Here is a 16,893-nt window from a genome sequence, read left to right on the forward strand (position 1 = left end):
TCTTTTTTCCACCACCGTGACCACAGGGTAAGGAGTGGTAATAAGAGTGATTGGGTAATTTTGAAAACTAAAAAATGACGTGGCAATCCGCTGATGTGGACAGTGTGCACGTCTAGAGAATATGGAGAAGTGAGGAGCAACTTCTTAAGAATGATAGATGTGTGTCACTACTATCGAGATTCAACAAAAATAGACCACTCTTCAAGGGTGCATGACCATAAAAGATATTAGTCATATAAATAGAACAACCATTATTCTCTGATTTAAATGAATAACCGTCTCGCATCAAACAAGATCCAGATATAATGTTCATGCTTAACGCTGGCACCAAATAACAATTAGTCAGGTCTAAAACTAATCCCGAAGGTAGATGTAGAGGTAGCGTGCCAACTGCGATCACATCGACTATGGAACCATTTCCCACGCTCATTGTCACCTCGTCCTTAGCCAATCTTCGCTTAATCAGTAGTCCATGTTTCGAGTTGCAAATATTAGCAACAGACCCAGTATCAAATCCCCGGGCACTACTGCGAGCATTAGTAAGGTACACATCAATAACATGTATATCACATATACCTTTGTTCACCTTGCCATCCTTCTTATCCGCCAAATACTTGGGGCAGTTCCGCTTCTAGTGACCACTGTTGGGGAATGTAGCAATTTCAAAATTTTCCTACGCACACGCAAGATCATGGTGATGCATAGCAACGAGAGGGGAGAGTGTGATCTACGTACCCTTGTAGATCGACAACGGAAGCGTTTGGTTGATGTAGTCGTACGTCTCCACGGCCCGACCGATCAAGCACCGAAACTACGGCACCTCCGAGTTCTAGCACACGTTCAGCTCGATGACGATCCCCGGACTCCGACCCAGCAAAGTGTCGAGGAAGAGTTCCGTCAGCACGACGGCGTGGTGACGATCTTGATGTACTACCGTCGCAGGGCTTCGCCTAAGCACCACTACAATATGACCGAGGTGGAATATGGTGGAGGGGGCACCGCACACGGCTAAGGAACGATCACGAAGATCAACTTGTGTTCATGGGGTGCCCCTTGCCTCATTATATAAAGGATGGAGGAGGAGGAGGCCGGCCAAGGCAATTGGTGCGGCCAGGATGTGGAGTCCTACTAGGACTCCAAGTCCTAGTAGGAGTCCACCAAGAGGGGAGGAAGGGAGAAGGAAGTAGAGGAGAAGGAAAGGTGGCCGGCCCCCTTTTCCCTAGTCCAATTCGGACCAGAGGGGAGGGGGGCGCAGAAGCCCCTTGGCCCTTTCTCCTCTTCCCACTAAAGCCCATCAAGGCCCATTGCTTCTCCCGTAACTACCCGGTACTCCGAAAAATACCCGAATCACTCGGAACCTTTCCGATGTCCGAATATAGTCGTCCAATATATCGATCTTTATGTCTCGACCATTTCGAGACTCCTCGTCATGTCCCCGATCTCATCCGGGACCCCAAACTCCTTCGGTACATCAAAACTCATAAACTCATAATATAACTACCATCGAAACCTTAAGCGTGCGGACCCTACGGGTTCGAGAACAATGTAAACATGACCGAGACACGTCTCTGGTCAATAACCAATAGCGGGACCTGGATGCCCATATTGGCTCCTACATATTCTACGAAGATCTTTATCGGTCAGACCGCATAACAACATACGTTGTTCCCTTTGTCATGGGTATGTTACTTGCCCGAGATTCGATCGTTGGTATCTCAATACCTAGTTCAATCTCGTTACCGGCAAGTCTCTTTACTCGTTTTGTAATACATCATCCCGCAACTAACTCATTAGTTGCAATGCTTGCAAGGCTTCAGTGATGTGCATTACCGAGAGGGCCCAGAGATACCTCTCCGACAATCGGAGTGACAAATCCTAATCTCGAAATACGCCAACCCAACATGTATCTTTGGAGACACCTGTAGAGCACCTTTATAATCACCCAGTTACGTTGTGACGTTTGGTAGCACACAAAGTGTTCCTCCGGCAAACGGGAGTTGCATAATCTCATAGTCATAGGAACATGTATAAGTCATGAAGAAAGCAATAGCATCATACTAAAGATCGGGTGCTAAGCTAATGGAATGGGTCATGTCAATCAGATCATTCAACTAATGATGTGATCCCGTTAATCAAATAACAACTCTTTGTCCATGGTTAGGAAACATAACCATCTTTGATTAACGAGCTAGTCAAGTAGAGGCATACTAGTGACACTCTGTTTGTCTATGTATTCACACATGTATTATGTTTCCGGTTAATACAATTATAGCATGAATAATAAACATTTATCATGATATAAGGAAATAAATAATAACTTTATTATTGCCTCTAGGGCATATTTCCTTCAGTCTCCCACTTGCACTAGAGTCAATAATCTAGTTCACATCGCCATGTGATTTAATAGCAATAGTTCTCATCACCATGTGATTAACACCCATAGTCCACATCGATATGTGACCAACACCCAAAGGGTTTACTAGAGTCAGTAATCTAGTTCACAACGCTGTGTGATTAACACCCAAAGAGTACTAAGGTGTGATCATGTTTTGCTTGTGAGATAATTTTAGTCACCGGGTCTGTTATATTCAGATCCGCAAGTATTTTGCAAATATTTATGTCAACAATGCTATGCATGGAGCTACTCTAGCTAATTGCTCCCACTTTCAATATGTATCTAGATTGAGATTTAGATTCATCTAGATTAGTGTCAAAACATGCATCGGCGTAACCCTTTACGACGAACCTTTTTTCACTTCCATAATCGAGAAACATATCCTTATTCCACTAAGGATAATTTTGACCGCTGTCCAGTGATCTACTCTTAGATCACTATTGTACTCCCTTGCTTAACACAGTGTTGGGTATACAATAGATCTGGTACACAGCATGGCATACTTTATAGAACCTATGGCTGAGGCATAGGGAATGACTTTCATTCTCTTTCTATCTTCTGCCGTGGTCGGGCTTTGAGTCTTACTCAATTTCATACCTTGTAACACAGCCAAGAACTCTTTCTTTGATTGTTCCATTTTTGAACTACTTCAAAATATTGTCAAGGTATGTACTCATTGAAAAAACTTATCAAGCGTCTTGATCTATCTCTATAGATTTTGATGCTTAATATGTAAGCAGCTTCACCGAGGTCTTTGTTTGAAAAACTTCTTTAAAAACACTCCTTTATGCTTTGCAGAATAATTCTACATTATTTTCGATCAACAATATGTCATTCACATATACTTATCAGAAATGCTGTAGTGCTCCCACTCACTTTCTTGTAAATACAGGCTTCACCGCAAGTCTGTATAAAACTATATGCTTTGATCAACTTATCAAAGCGTATATTCCAACTCCGAGATGCTTGCACCAGTCCATAGATGGATCGCTGGAGCTTGCATATTTTGTTAGCACCTTTAGGATTGACAAAACCTTCTGGCTGTATCATATATAACTCTTCTTCAATAAATCTATTAAGGAATGCAGTTTTGTTTATCCATTTGCCAGATTTCATAAAATGCGGCAATTGCTAACATGATTCGGACAGACTTAAGCATAGATACTAGTGAGAAACTCTCATCGTAGTCAACACCTTGAACTTGTCGAAAACCTTTTGCGACAATTCTAGCTTTGTAGATAGTAACACTACTATCAGCGTTCGTCTTCCTCTTGAAGATCCATTTATTCTCAATTTCTTGCCGATCATCGGGCAAGTCAACCAAAGTCCATACTTTGTTCTCATACATGGATCCCATCTCAGATTTCATGGCCTCAAGCCATTTTGCGGAATCTGGGCTCACCATCGCTTCTTCATAGTTCGTAGATTCGTCATGGTCAAGTAGCATGACCTCCAGAACAGGATTACCATACCACTCTGGTGCGGATCTCACTCTGGTTTACCTACGAGATTCGGTAGTAACTTGATCTGAAGTTACATGATCATCATCATTAGCTTCCTCACTAATTGGTGTAGTAGTCACAGGAACAGATTTCTGTGATGAACTACTTTCCAATAAGGGAGAAGGTACAATTACTTTATCAAGTTCTACTTTCCTCCCACTCACTTCTTTCGAGAGAACCTCCTTCTCTAGAAAGGATCCATTCTTAGCAACGAATGTCTTGCCTTTGGATCTGTGATAGAAGGTGTACCCAACAGTAACTTTTTGGGTATCCTATGAAGACACACTTTTCCGATTTGGATTTGAGCTTATCAGGATGAAACTTTTTCACACAAGCATTGCAACCCCAAACTTTAAGAAACGACAACTTTGGTTTCTTGCCAAACCACAGTTCATACGGTGTCGTCTCAACAGATTTAGATGGTGCCCTTTTAACGTGAATGCAGCTGACTCTAATGCATAACCCCAAAACGATAGTGGTAGATCGGTAAGAGACATCATAGATTGCACTATATCCAATAAAGTACGGTTATGACGTTCGGACACACCATTATGCTGTGGTGTTCCATGTGGCATGAGTTTGTGAAACTATTCCACATTGTTTTAATTGAAGACCAAACTCGTAACTCAAATATTTGTCTCCGCGATCAGATCGTAGAAACTTTATTTTCTTGTCACGATGATTTTCCACTTCACTCTGAAATTCTTTGAACTTTTCAAATGTTTCAGACTTATGTTTCATCAAGTAGATATACTCATATCTGCTCAAATCATCTGTGAAGATCAGAAAATAATGATACTTGTCGCGAGCCTCAATATTCATCGGACCACATACATCAGTATGTATGATTTCCAACAAATCTGTTGCTCGCTCCATTGTTCCGAAGAACAGAGTCTTAGTCATCTTGCCCATGAGGCATGGTTCGCAAGCATCAAGTCATTCATAATCAAGTGATTCCAAAATCCCATCAGCATGGAGTTTCTTCATGCGCTTTACACCAATATGACCTAAACGGTAGTGCTACAAATAAGTTGCACTATCATTATTAACTTTGCATCTTTTGGTTTCAATATTATGATTATGTGTATCACTACGATCGAGATCCAACGAACTATTTTCATTGGGTGTGTAACCATATAAGGTTTTATTCATGTAAGCAGAACAACAATTTATTCTCTTACTTAAATGAATAACCGTATTACAATAAACATGATCAAATCATATTCATGCTCAACGCAAACACCAAATAACACTTATTCAGGTTCAACACTAATCCCGAAAGTATAGGGAGTGTGCGATGATGATCATATCAATCTTGGAACCACTTCCAACACACATCGTCACTTCACCCTTAACTAGTCTCTGTTTATTCTGCAACTCCCGTTTCAATTTACTAATCTTAGCAACTGAACTAATATCAAATACTGAGGGGTTGCTATAAACACTAGTAAAGTACACATCAATAACATGTATATCAAATATACTTATGTTCACTTTGCCATCCTTCTTATCTGCCAATCACTTGGGGTAGTTCTGCTTCCAGTGACCAGTCCCTTTGCAGTAGAAACACTTAGTCTCAGGCTTAGGACCAGACTTGGGCTTCTTCACTTGAGCAGCAACTTGCTTGCTGTTCTTCTTGAAGTTCCCCTTCTTCCCTCTACCCTTTTCTTGAAACTAGTGGTCTTGTCTACCATCAACACTTGATGTTTTTCTCGATTTCTACCTTTCATCAATTTCCGCATTACGAAGAGCTTGGGAATCGTTTCCGTTATCCCTTGCATATCATAGTTCATCGCGAAGTTCTACTAACTTGGTGATGGTGACTAGAGAATTCTGTCAATCACTATCTTATCTGGAAGATTAACTCCCACTTGATTCAAGCGATTGTAGTACTCAGACAATCTGAGCACATGCTCACTAGTTGAGCGATTCTCCTCCATCTTTTAGCTATAGAACTTGTTGGAGACTTCATATCTCCCAACTCGGGTATTTGCTTGAAATATTAACTTCAACTCCTGGAACATCTCATATGCTCCATGACGTTCAAAACGTCTTTGAAGTCCCGATTCTAAGCCATTAAGCATGGTGCACTAAACTATAAAGTAGTCATCATATTGAGCTAGCCAAACGTTCATAACGTCTGCATCTGCTCCTGCAATAGGTCCTTCACCTAGCGGTGCATCAAGGACATAATTCTTCTGTGCAGCAATGAGGATAAACCTCAGATCACAGATCCAATCCGCATCATTGCTACTAACATCTTTCAACACAATTTTCTTTAGGAACATATCAAAATAAACAAAGGGAAGCAACAACGCGAGCTATTGATCTACAACATAATTTGCAAAATACTACTAGGACTAAGTTCATGATAAATTTAAGTTCAATTAATCATATTACTTAAGAACTCCCACTTAGATAGACATCCCTCTAATCCTCTAAGTGATTACGTGATCCAAATCAACTAAACCATGTCCGATCATCACGTGAGATGGAGTAGTTTCATTGGTGAACATCACTATGTTGATCATATCTACTATATGATTCACGCTCGACCTTTCGGTCTCCGTGTTCCGAGGCCATATTTGTATATGCTTGGCTCATCAAGTATAACCTGAGTATTCTGCGTGTGCAACTGTTTTGCACCCGTTGTATTTGAACGTAGAGCCTATCACACCCGATCATCACGTGGTGTCTCAGCACGAAGAACTTTCGCAACAGTGCATACTCAGGGAGAACACTTCTTGATAATTAGTGAGAGATCATCTTATAATGCTACCGTCAATCAAAGCAAGATAAGATGCATAAAAGATAAACATCACATGCAATCAATATAAGTGATATGATATGGCCACCATCATCTTGTGCTTGTGATCTCCATCTTCGAAGCACCGTCATGATCACCATCGTCACCGGCGCGACACCTTGATCTCCATCGTAGCATCGTTGTTGTCTCGCCAATCTTATGCTTCCACGACTATCGCTACCGCTTAGTGATAAAGTAAAGCATTACAGCGCGATTGCATTGCATACAATAAAGCGACAACCATATGGCTCCTGCCAGTTGCCGATAACTCGGTTACAAAACATGATCATCTCATACAATAAAATTTAGCATCATGTCTTGACCATATCACATCACAACATGCCCTGCAAAAACAAGTTAGACGTCCTCTACTTTGTTGTTGCATGTTTTACGTGGCTGCTACGGGCTTTAAGCAAGAACTAATCTTACCTATGCATCAAAACCACAACGATAGTTTGTCAAGTTGGTGTTGTTTTAACCTTCGCAAGGACCAGGCGTAGCCACACTCAGTTCAACTAAAGTTGGAGAAACTCTCACCCGCAAGCCACCTATGTGCAAAGCACGTCGGGAGAACCGGTCTCGCGTAAGCGTATGCGTAATGTCGGTCCGGGCCGCTTCGTCCAACAATACCGCCGAACCAAAGTATGACATGCTGGTAAGCAGTATGACTTATATCGCCCACAACTCACTTGTGTTCTACTCGTGCATATAACATCAACACATAAAACCTAGGCTCGGATGCCACTGTTGGGGAACGTAGCAATTTCAAAATTTTGCTACGCACACGCAAGATCATGGTGATGCATAGCAACGAGAGGGGAGAGTGTGATCTACGTACCCTTGTAGATCGACAACGGAAGCGTTTGGTTGATGTAGTCGTACGTCTCCACGGCCCGACCAATCAAGCACCGAAACTACGTCACCTCCGAGTTCTAGCACACGTTCAGCTCGATGACGATCCCCGGACTCCGATCCAGCAAAGTGTCGGGGAAGAGTTCCGTCAGCACGACGGCGTGGTGACGATCTTGATGTACTACCGTCGCAGGGCTTCGCCTAAGCACCGCTACAATATGACTGAGGTGGAATATGGTGGAGGGGGGCACCGCACACGGCTAAGGAACGATCACGAAGATCAACTTGTGTCTATGGGGTGCCCCTTGCCTCAGTATATAAAGGATGGAGGAGGAGGAGGCCGGCCAAGGCAATTGGTGCGGCCAGGATGTGGAGTCCTACTAGGACTCCAAGTCCTAGTAGGAGTCCACCAAGAGGGGAGGAAGGGAGAAGGAAGTAGAGGAGAAGGAAAGGTGGCCGGCCCCCTTTTCCCTAGTCCAATTCGGACCAGAGGGGAGGGGGGCGCAGCAGCCCCTTGGCCTTTCTCCTCCTTCCCACTAAAGCCCATCAAGGCCCATTGCTTCTCCCGTAACTACCCGGTACTCCGAAAAATACCCGAATCACTCGGAACCTTTCCGATGTCCGAATATAGTCGTCCAATATATCGATATTTACGTCTTGACCATTTCGAGACTCCTCGTCATGTCCCCGATCTCATCCGGGACTCCGAACTCCTTCGGTACATCAAAACTCATAAACTCATAATATAACTGTCATCAAAACCTTAAGCGTGCGGACCCTACGGGTTCGAGAACAATGTATACATGACCGAGACACGTCTCCGGTCAATAACCAATAGCGGGACCTGGATGCCCATATTGGCTCCTACATATTCTATGAAGATCTTTATCAGTCAGACCGCATAACAACATACGTTGTTCCCTTTGTCATCGGTATGTTACTTGCCCGAGATTCGATCGTCGGTATCTCAATACCTAGTTCAATCTCGTTACCGGCAAGTCTCTTTACTCGTTTCGTAATACATCATCCCGCAACTAACTCATTAGTTGCAATGCTTGCAAGGCTTCAGTGATGTGCATTACCGAGAGGGCCCAGAGATACCTCTCCGACAATCGGAGTGACAAATCCTAATCTCGAAATACGCCAACCCAACATGTACCTTTGGAGACACCTGTAGAGCACCTTTATAATCACCTAGTTACGTTGTGATGTTTGGTAGCACACAAAGTGTTCCTCCGGCAAACGGGAGTTGCATAATCTCATAGTCATAGGAACATGTATAAGACATGAAGAAAGCAATAGCATCATACTAAATGATCGGGTGCTAAGCTAATGGAATGGGTCATGTCAATCAGATCATTCAACTAATGATGTGATCCCGTTAATCAAATAACAACTCTTTGTCCATGGTTAGGAAACATAACCATCTTTGATTAACGAGCTAGTCAAGTAGAGGCATACTAGTGACACTCTGTTTGTCTATGTATTCACACATGTATTATGTTTCCGGTTAATACAATTCTAGCATGAATAATAAACATTTATCATGATATAAGGAAATAAATAATAACTTTATTATTGCCTCTAGGGCATATTTCCTTCAACCACTCCCTTTGCAGTAGAAGCACTCAGTCTCAGGCTTTGGTCCAGACTTGGGCTTCTTCACTTGAGTAGCAACTTGCTTGCCGTTCTTCTTTAAGTTCCCCTTCTTCCCTTAACCTTTTTCTTGAAACCGGTGGTCTTGTTGACAATCAACACTTGATGCTCTTTCTTGATTTCTACCTCCGCAGCCTTTAGCATTGCGAAGAGCTCGGGAATTGTCTTATCCATCCCTTGCATATTATAGTTCATCACAAAGCTCTTGTAGCTTGGTGGCAGTGATTGAAGAATTCTCTCAATGACACTATCATCAGGAACATTAACTCCCAGTTGAATCAAGTGATTGTTATACCCAGACATTTTGAGTATATGCTCACTGATAGAACTATTCTCCTCCATTTTGCAGCTGTAGAACTTATTGGAAACTTCATATCTCTCAATCCGGGCATTTGCTTGAAATATTAACTTCAACTCCTGGAACATCTCATATGCTCCATGACATTCAAAATGTCGTTGAAGTCCCGGTTATAAGCCTTAAAGCATGGCACACTGAACTATCGAGTAGTCATCAGCTTTGCTCTACCAGACGTTCATAACATCTTGCGTTGCTCCTGCATCGGGTTTGGCACCTAGCGGTGCTTCCAGGACGTAATTCTTCTGTGCAGCAATGAGGATAATCCTCAAGTTACGGAACCAGTCCGTGTAGTTGCTACCATCATCTTTCAACTTAGCTTTCTCTAGGAGCGCATTAAAATTCAACGAAACAACAGCACGGGCCATCTATCTACAACAACATAGACATGCAAAATACTATCAGGTACTAAGTTCATGATAAATTAAAGTTCAATTAATCAAATTACTTAAGAACTCACACTTAGATAGACATCCCTGTAATCATCTAAGTGATCACGTGATCCAAATCAACTAAACCATGTCTGATCATCATGTGAGATGGAGTAGTTTTTAATGGTGAACATCACTATGTTGATCATATCTACTATATGATTCACGCTCGACCTTTTGGTCTCAGTGTTCCGAAGCCATATCTGCATATGCTAGGCTCGTCAAGTTTAACCCGAGTATTCTGCGTGTGCAAAACTGGCTTGCACCCGTTGTATGTGAACGTAGAGCTTATCACACCCGATCATCACATGGTGTCTTGGCACGACGAACTTTCGCAATGGTGCATACTCAAGGACAACACTTGTACCTTCAAATTTAGTGAGAGATCATCTTATAATGCTACCACCGAACTAAGCAAAATAAGATGCATAAAGGATAAACATCACATGCAAGAAGTATAAGTGATATGATATGTCCATCATCATCTTGTGCCTTTGATCTCCATCTCCAAAGCACCATCATGATCACCATCGTCACTAACTTGACACCTTGATCTCCATCGAAGCATCGTTGTCGTCTCGCCAACTATTGCTTCTACGACTATCGCTACCGCTTAGAGATAAAGTAAAGCAATTACATGGCAATTGCATTTCATACAATAAAGCGACAACCATATGGCTCCTGCCAGTTGCCGATAACTCTGTTACAAAACATGATCATCTCATGCAATAAAATTTAGCATCATGTATTGACCATGTCACATCACAACATGCCCTACAAAAACAAGTTAGATGTCCTCTACTTTGTTGTTGCAAGTTTTACGTGGCTGCTATGGGCTGAGCAAGAACCGTTCTTACTTACGCATCAAACTCACAATGATTTTTCGTCAAGTGTGTTGTTTTAACCTTCAACAAGGACCGGGCGTAGCCACACTCGATTCAACTAAAGTTGGAGAAACTGACACCCGCCAGCCACCTGTGTGCGAAGCACGTTGGTAGAACCAGTCTCGCGTAAGCGTACAAGTAATGTCGGTCCGAGCTGCTTCATCCAACAATACCGCCGAATCAAAGTATGACATGCTGGTAAGTAGTATGACTATTATCGCCCACAACTCATTTGTGTTCTACTCGTGCATATAACATCTACGCATAGACCTGGCTCAGATGCCACTGTTGGGGAACGCAGTAATTTCAAAAAAATTCCTACACACACGCAAGATCTATCATGGTGATGCATAGCAACGAGAGGGGAGAGTGTAGTCCACGTACCCTCGTAGACCGTAAGCGGAAGCGTTATGACAACGCAGCTGATGTAGTCGTATGTCTTCACAATCCAACCGATCCTAGTATCGAAAGTACGTCACCTCCGCGATCTGCACACTTCAGCTCGGTGACGTCCCACAAACTCTCGATCCCACTGAGTGTCGAGGGAGAGCTTCGTCAGCACGACGGCGTGATGACGGTGATGATGAAGCTACCAGCGCAGGGCTTCGCCTAAGCACTGCAACGATATGACCGAGGTGGATTATGGTGGAGGGGGGCACCGCACACGGCTAAGAGATCAATGATCAACTTGTGTGTCTATGGGGTGCCCCCCTCCCCCGTATATAAAGGAGTGGAGGAGGGGGAGGGCCGGCCCTCTATGGCGCGCCCTGCCCCCCCCCCCTTCCCTAGTTGGACTAGGAGAGAAGGAAGGGGGAGAGGGAGGGAGGAAAGGGGGCCCCCTTCCTAGTCCAATTCAGACCAGAGGGGGAGGGGGCGTGCGGCCTGCCCTGGCTGCCCCTCTCTCTCTCCACTAAGGCCCATTAGGGCCCATATACTCCCCGGGGGGTTACGGTAACCCCCCGGTACTCTGGTATATGTCTGAACTCACTCGGAACCATTCCGATGTCCAAGCACAGGCTTCCAATATATAGATCTTTATGTCTCGACCATTTCGAGACTCCTCGTCATGCCTGTGATCACATCCGGGACTCCGAACAACCTTCGGTTCATCAAAACACATAAACTCGTAATACTGATCGTCACAGAACGTTAAGCGTGCGGACCCTACGGGTTCGAGAACTATGTAGACATGACCGAGACTCATCTCCGGTCAATAACCAATAGCAGAACCTAGATGTTCATATTGGCTCCCACATATTCTATGAAGATCTTTATCGGTCAAACCGCATAACAAGATACGTTGTTCCCTTTGTCATCGGTATGTTACTTGCCCGAGATTCGATCGTCGGTATCTCAATACCTAGTTCAATATCGTTACCGGCAGCGGCAAGTCTCTTTACTCATTCCGTAATGCATCATCCTGCAACTAACTCATTAGTCACATTGCTTGCAAGTCTTATAGTGATGTGCATTACCGAGAGGGCCCAGAGATACCTCTCCGACAATCGGAGTGACAAATCCTAATCTTGATCTATGCCAACTCAACAAGTACCATCGAAGACACCTGTAGAGCACATTTATAATCACCCAGTTACGTTGTGACATTTGGTAGCACACTAAGTGTTCCTCCAGTGTTCGGGAGTTGCATAATCTCATAGTCATAGGAACATGTATAAGTCAGGAAGAAAGCAATAGCAACATACTAAACGATCAAGTGCTCAGCTAATGGAATGGGTCAAGTCAATCACATCATTCTCTAATGATGTGATCTCGTTAATCAAATAACAACTCATGTCTATGGTTAGGAAACTTAACCATCTTTGATTCAACGAGCTAGTCAAGTAGAGGCATACTAGTGACACTCTGTTTGTCTATGTATTCACACATGTACTAAGTTTCCGGTTAATACAATTCTATCATGAATAATAAACATTTATCATGATATAAGTAAATATAAATAACAACTTTATTATTGCCTCTAGGGCATATTTCCTTCAGGATTGATGATATAGATTGGTCTGAGTTGTATGTTTTATTTTGGTGCTGTCTTATGGTGCCTTCCATGCCACGCACACGTGAAGGATTCCCGCTGTAGGGTGTTGCAATACATTCATGATTCGCTTATAGTGGGTTGCTACAGTGATAAAAGCTTAAACCCGAGTAAGGGGGTTGTTGCGTATATGATAAAGGGGACTTGATGCTTTAATGATATGGTTGGGTTTTACCTTAATGATCTTTAGTAGTTGGGGATGCTTGCTAGAGTTCCAATCATAAGTGCATATGATCTAAGAAGAGAATGTATGTTAGCTTATGCCTCTCCCTCATACGAAATTGCAATAATGATTACCGATCTTGTTAACAATTGCCTAGGATAATTCCGCACACCGACCCATCATTATTCCACACTCGCTATCTATAATATTTAGTAATATATTCTAACTTTATGTTAACATCGCCTACTTTTATATTTTAGTTCTCCAATCACTACAAGGATACCCTTTATAAAGCAACACACATTCTACAACATTTTGGCTATGCGTTGTAAAATTCACAATAGATACACATATTAAAGGTTGCAGATATGCGTTGCAGATTTGCACCTCTTGACCTTATCGTGGGACATATGAAAAAAATAAAGATAAAAATAAAAAACGGGAAAGGAGGGAGGGACGCGAGAGAAACAGAGCCCCCGATGCCCCTCATCGCTCCTCGTCTCTCCCAAATCTCCGCCACCAATCACCGCGTCACCCTCCTCCTCCCACCTCGTTGCCGGCCCTCCCCTCCCCTCGTCCCACATCACAGCTCCGGTGGCTACCAGATCCGCCATATCCCCCACCCACCCATCCCTCTCACATCCCATCTCTCTCTTGACGCAGCTCCTCGTTGCGCCATCTCCGGCGGCTGATTCCGGCGATGTCCAGCGAATCCCTCCATCGCAAAGCACAGCCCGAGGTCCCCTCACACAGCGGCGCGCTCCCATGTGGCTAGATCCGGCGCTCCCGGCCACCAAAGCCCACCCGCGACCTTCCCCTGATGGCTAGGGTTTCGGGCGTCGGCTCCGGCGCCGGTGGCCATGTCGTCCTCCTCTCGTCGGTGAGTGAATCCCCTCCCCTGGCATCGTCCTCTCTCTCTTCCCCTTACTCTAACCTCTGTTCTTCTCTTCTCATCTAGACGTCTAGGTATGCACCCCCGATTCCATTGCAGCTAATCCCTGTCAAAAAGTTTGGCCCTTGTGCAATTCATTGACGAACACTGATAGACCTGCAGAATGACTTCCGATCTTCGTTGCTTTACATTCATGCACTGATTTCTATTCTATTAAGTTAGTACAGTAATTATTAGATATCAATGGAGCATCATTTTTTTAAATCTTAGACGCTGCTAACTCATCAATCCTTCATAGATGAGTCGCTAATCCTTATATTTTTTTATGTAGAGAACACTAGTTCATATATGTGGACCACATATTAAATAGTCTATTGCAAGAGTTATAATATTTAAGGCCGGATCCAGTTTTTCTAGGTCTCTGTATGGAAGTTTTGATGAGTTACTAATCAAAGTTTTTTGTTGCAATTTCACACTTTTCAGGAGTCTGATGGTCAGGTTATTTAGGTGGAGGTAGTAGCTTGCTAATGGTGGCTTTCACGTCCAGCTCAAATACTAGAGGATGTGGACCTGTTGGGGGAAGCATGTACACCTTTGTTTTAGTGAGAAGGTGAAAGAATAATGCGCATGGTTTCTTCTATGATGTTGCTTTGATGATGTTGATATGATTCAGAACACTGCTAAATACTTCTCTCCACGCCTATTAATATAATGATTGTTGTATGCTCTTACTATTCTACACAATTTGGATTTCTAGCTAAATACCCGTGTGTTGCTATGGGCTAACAAACATTCAATTTCATGAACCCGTCAAATGTGATACATAGTTTTTGTAGTATGTGATACACTGTTACTTTCCAATTGTATTTTCATATGTTGACGTCCTTCTCTTCCTTCGGTTTGAAAAGCTATTATGCAACTCCCTAGTTAAATTCCTCGGTCTTGCTAGCCTCTTCGTCTAAACAACTCACCATAAGATAGTACACATTTTCTTTCTTGAGATTTAGTACACATTTTCTTTGTCATTTGGTTATGTGATTGTCCCCTCATAGCATGCTGTTATTATAGATGCACTTGGGTCAAGTCATTGCAGAGGATTCATCTATACCGAGTACTCCCTCCCTAAAGAAATATAAGAGCGTTTAGATCATCTAAACACTCTTATATTTCTTTATGGTGCGAGTACTTATCTACTAATCTAAAAAAGATACTTATCTACTATCGTTGTACATCATAGTGAAAATAAAACTGAATCCCAATAGCCCACTTAGATGCAACCTACACCTGAGCTTTACGCATGTTCATGTGCAAACATTCAGATACTAAAGCTTGCAGCAAGCACACGCACATATACACAGGCCACGACTCACTGTTAATCATCATGTTTGTCATCCGTTAAGTAGAGGTTCATTGTTTGTTTGTGCGCAGGTTTCCAAAGGAAGAAATACTCAATGCCAATCGGTGGTTTTCAATGTGCCAGTCTCTACATTCATAGTACGTCACTGTGTTTTACCTTCAACTAAGACTATTTCCATTGTGGTGATTATTTATTTATTCATTTACTGCTTACATTAGCTCTAGCCATTTTTCAGCCTCCTTTTCTGCTCTTATTCAACTATTTATGTACTCCTATCTCGCCCATGGTGTACCTATTGTTGTGTGTAATTTAATGTGAGGTGTCGCACTCATCCGTTCAGGGACTATCGAGATGGAGGCAAACATCATAGACGGTTGGAGCTGCGAGTAGATTTGTCCAAGATACGACAGTGTTCGTAGTCATGGTTCTGGTAACTGTCCACAATCTCCATATCTTAACTGTTTGTGAATATGGAAATGCAATTAATGTTCTTCTTAGATGCTCTTGCCCTTTTGATTCGTACATTGCTAAACTGACCACTGAGCTCTCACCACTTTGATTCATAAATTGTTGAGTTATCCACATGAACTCTTGCTGTCACCGTTCATAAATTGCTGAATTTCCCATTATGTCGCTTGCCCTGTTCCATATGAGCAGTGTCTATTGTGCTTTTAACCCATCAACTAAGTAGGTACTATGTTATTAGTGGCTTGCTTTTAGGCCATAATCACATATGTTTATTTCTCTTTGAGTCTGTTTATGTTTGTTTTGTGACCTGAAGTAGTACATTGAGTTGTAAGAGAATACTATCAGGTTACAACTTTTCTTTGTAATAGTCGTAATCTAGCCGGACAACCAATGTTTCGGAAGTAATGACCCATTGTAAGAAGTAAGATTTCTTATTTGCTGGACAACCTGTGACCCATCACTATTTGCATCATGTCAGTGCATTATGTATTAATAGTTCATTTTGTTATTTTCTTTGTAGATTCAAAAGATATACGGACGCTTATATGGGTGCGTGGCAAGTATACTGCAATGATGATGATGATGTTCCGGTTCACAATGATGGCTGTTTTTAGTTTTAGTTATGATGGCTGTTTTCAGTTTTAGTTAAGTTGTAGGGATGCTGTTCGTGTCGGATGATGTTACTTGGTTTAGTTGTAGGAATGTCGACGGATGCTTTCAGTTTAAGTTTTGATGTCAAGAGAATATTTAGATTATGCATCACATTTGGAAGTTATTCCTCTTGTAATATCAACAATTGTAATCCCATAGTTTTTTTTCAATATATGATTTCTTCCTCTCGTGCGTATATTTTTCCTTCTGACTTGATATACATTTTTCTTCTGACTTGATTACAGACTTATCACCATTATGTGGAGTATTAATTTAATTGCTGGCAATATATAAAATATTATTCACATTTTATATGTAAAACAGCTGAAGCGTTGCAAATTCTTTGTTGCCGAGCAATAAGATTTGAGTTCCTATACATTAACCACCAACGTATATGAGTGTTGTCAAAGTCGGTTTTATGTGTTGTAGTT

The 16,893-nt window shown here is 42.4% G+C and overlaps 1 long non-coding RNA gene across 2 annotated transcripts; it reads left to right on the forward strand.

The window, feature by feature from the left end:
• The first annotated feature begins 13,546 nt into the window (after positions 1–13,546).
• LOC125538888 lies at positions 13,547–16,656 on the forward strand. 2 transcript variants are annotated; one of them, XR_007296532.1, is made up of 5 exons: positions 13,547–13,974; positions 14,470–14,596; positions 15,415–15,480; positions 15,684–15,773; positions 16,332–16,656. It is a non-coding gene; the product is annotated as an uncharacterized LOC125538888 (long non-coding RNA). The 2 variants fall into 2 exon arrangements; XR_007296531.1 differs by having other exon boundaries at positions 14,470–15,480.
• Positions 16,657–16,893: the final 237 nt, after the last annotated feature.

This window comes from Triticum urartu, chromosome 2 (genome assembly GCF_003073215.2).
Source record: "Triticum urartu cultivar G1812 chromosome 2, Tu2.1, whole genome shotgun sequence".
Classification (NCBI taxonomy): Eukaryota; Viridiplantae; Streptophyta; class Magnoliopsida; order Poales; family Poaceae; genus Triticum; species Triticum urartu.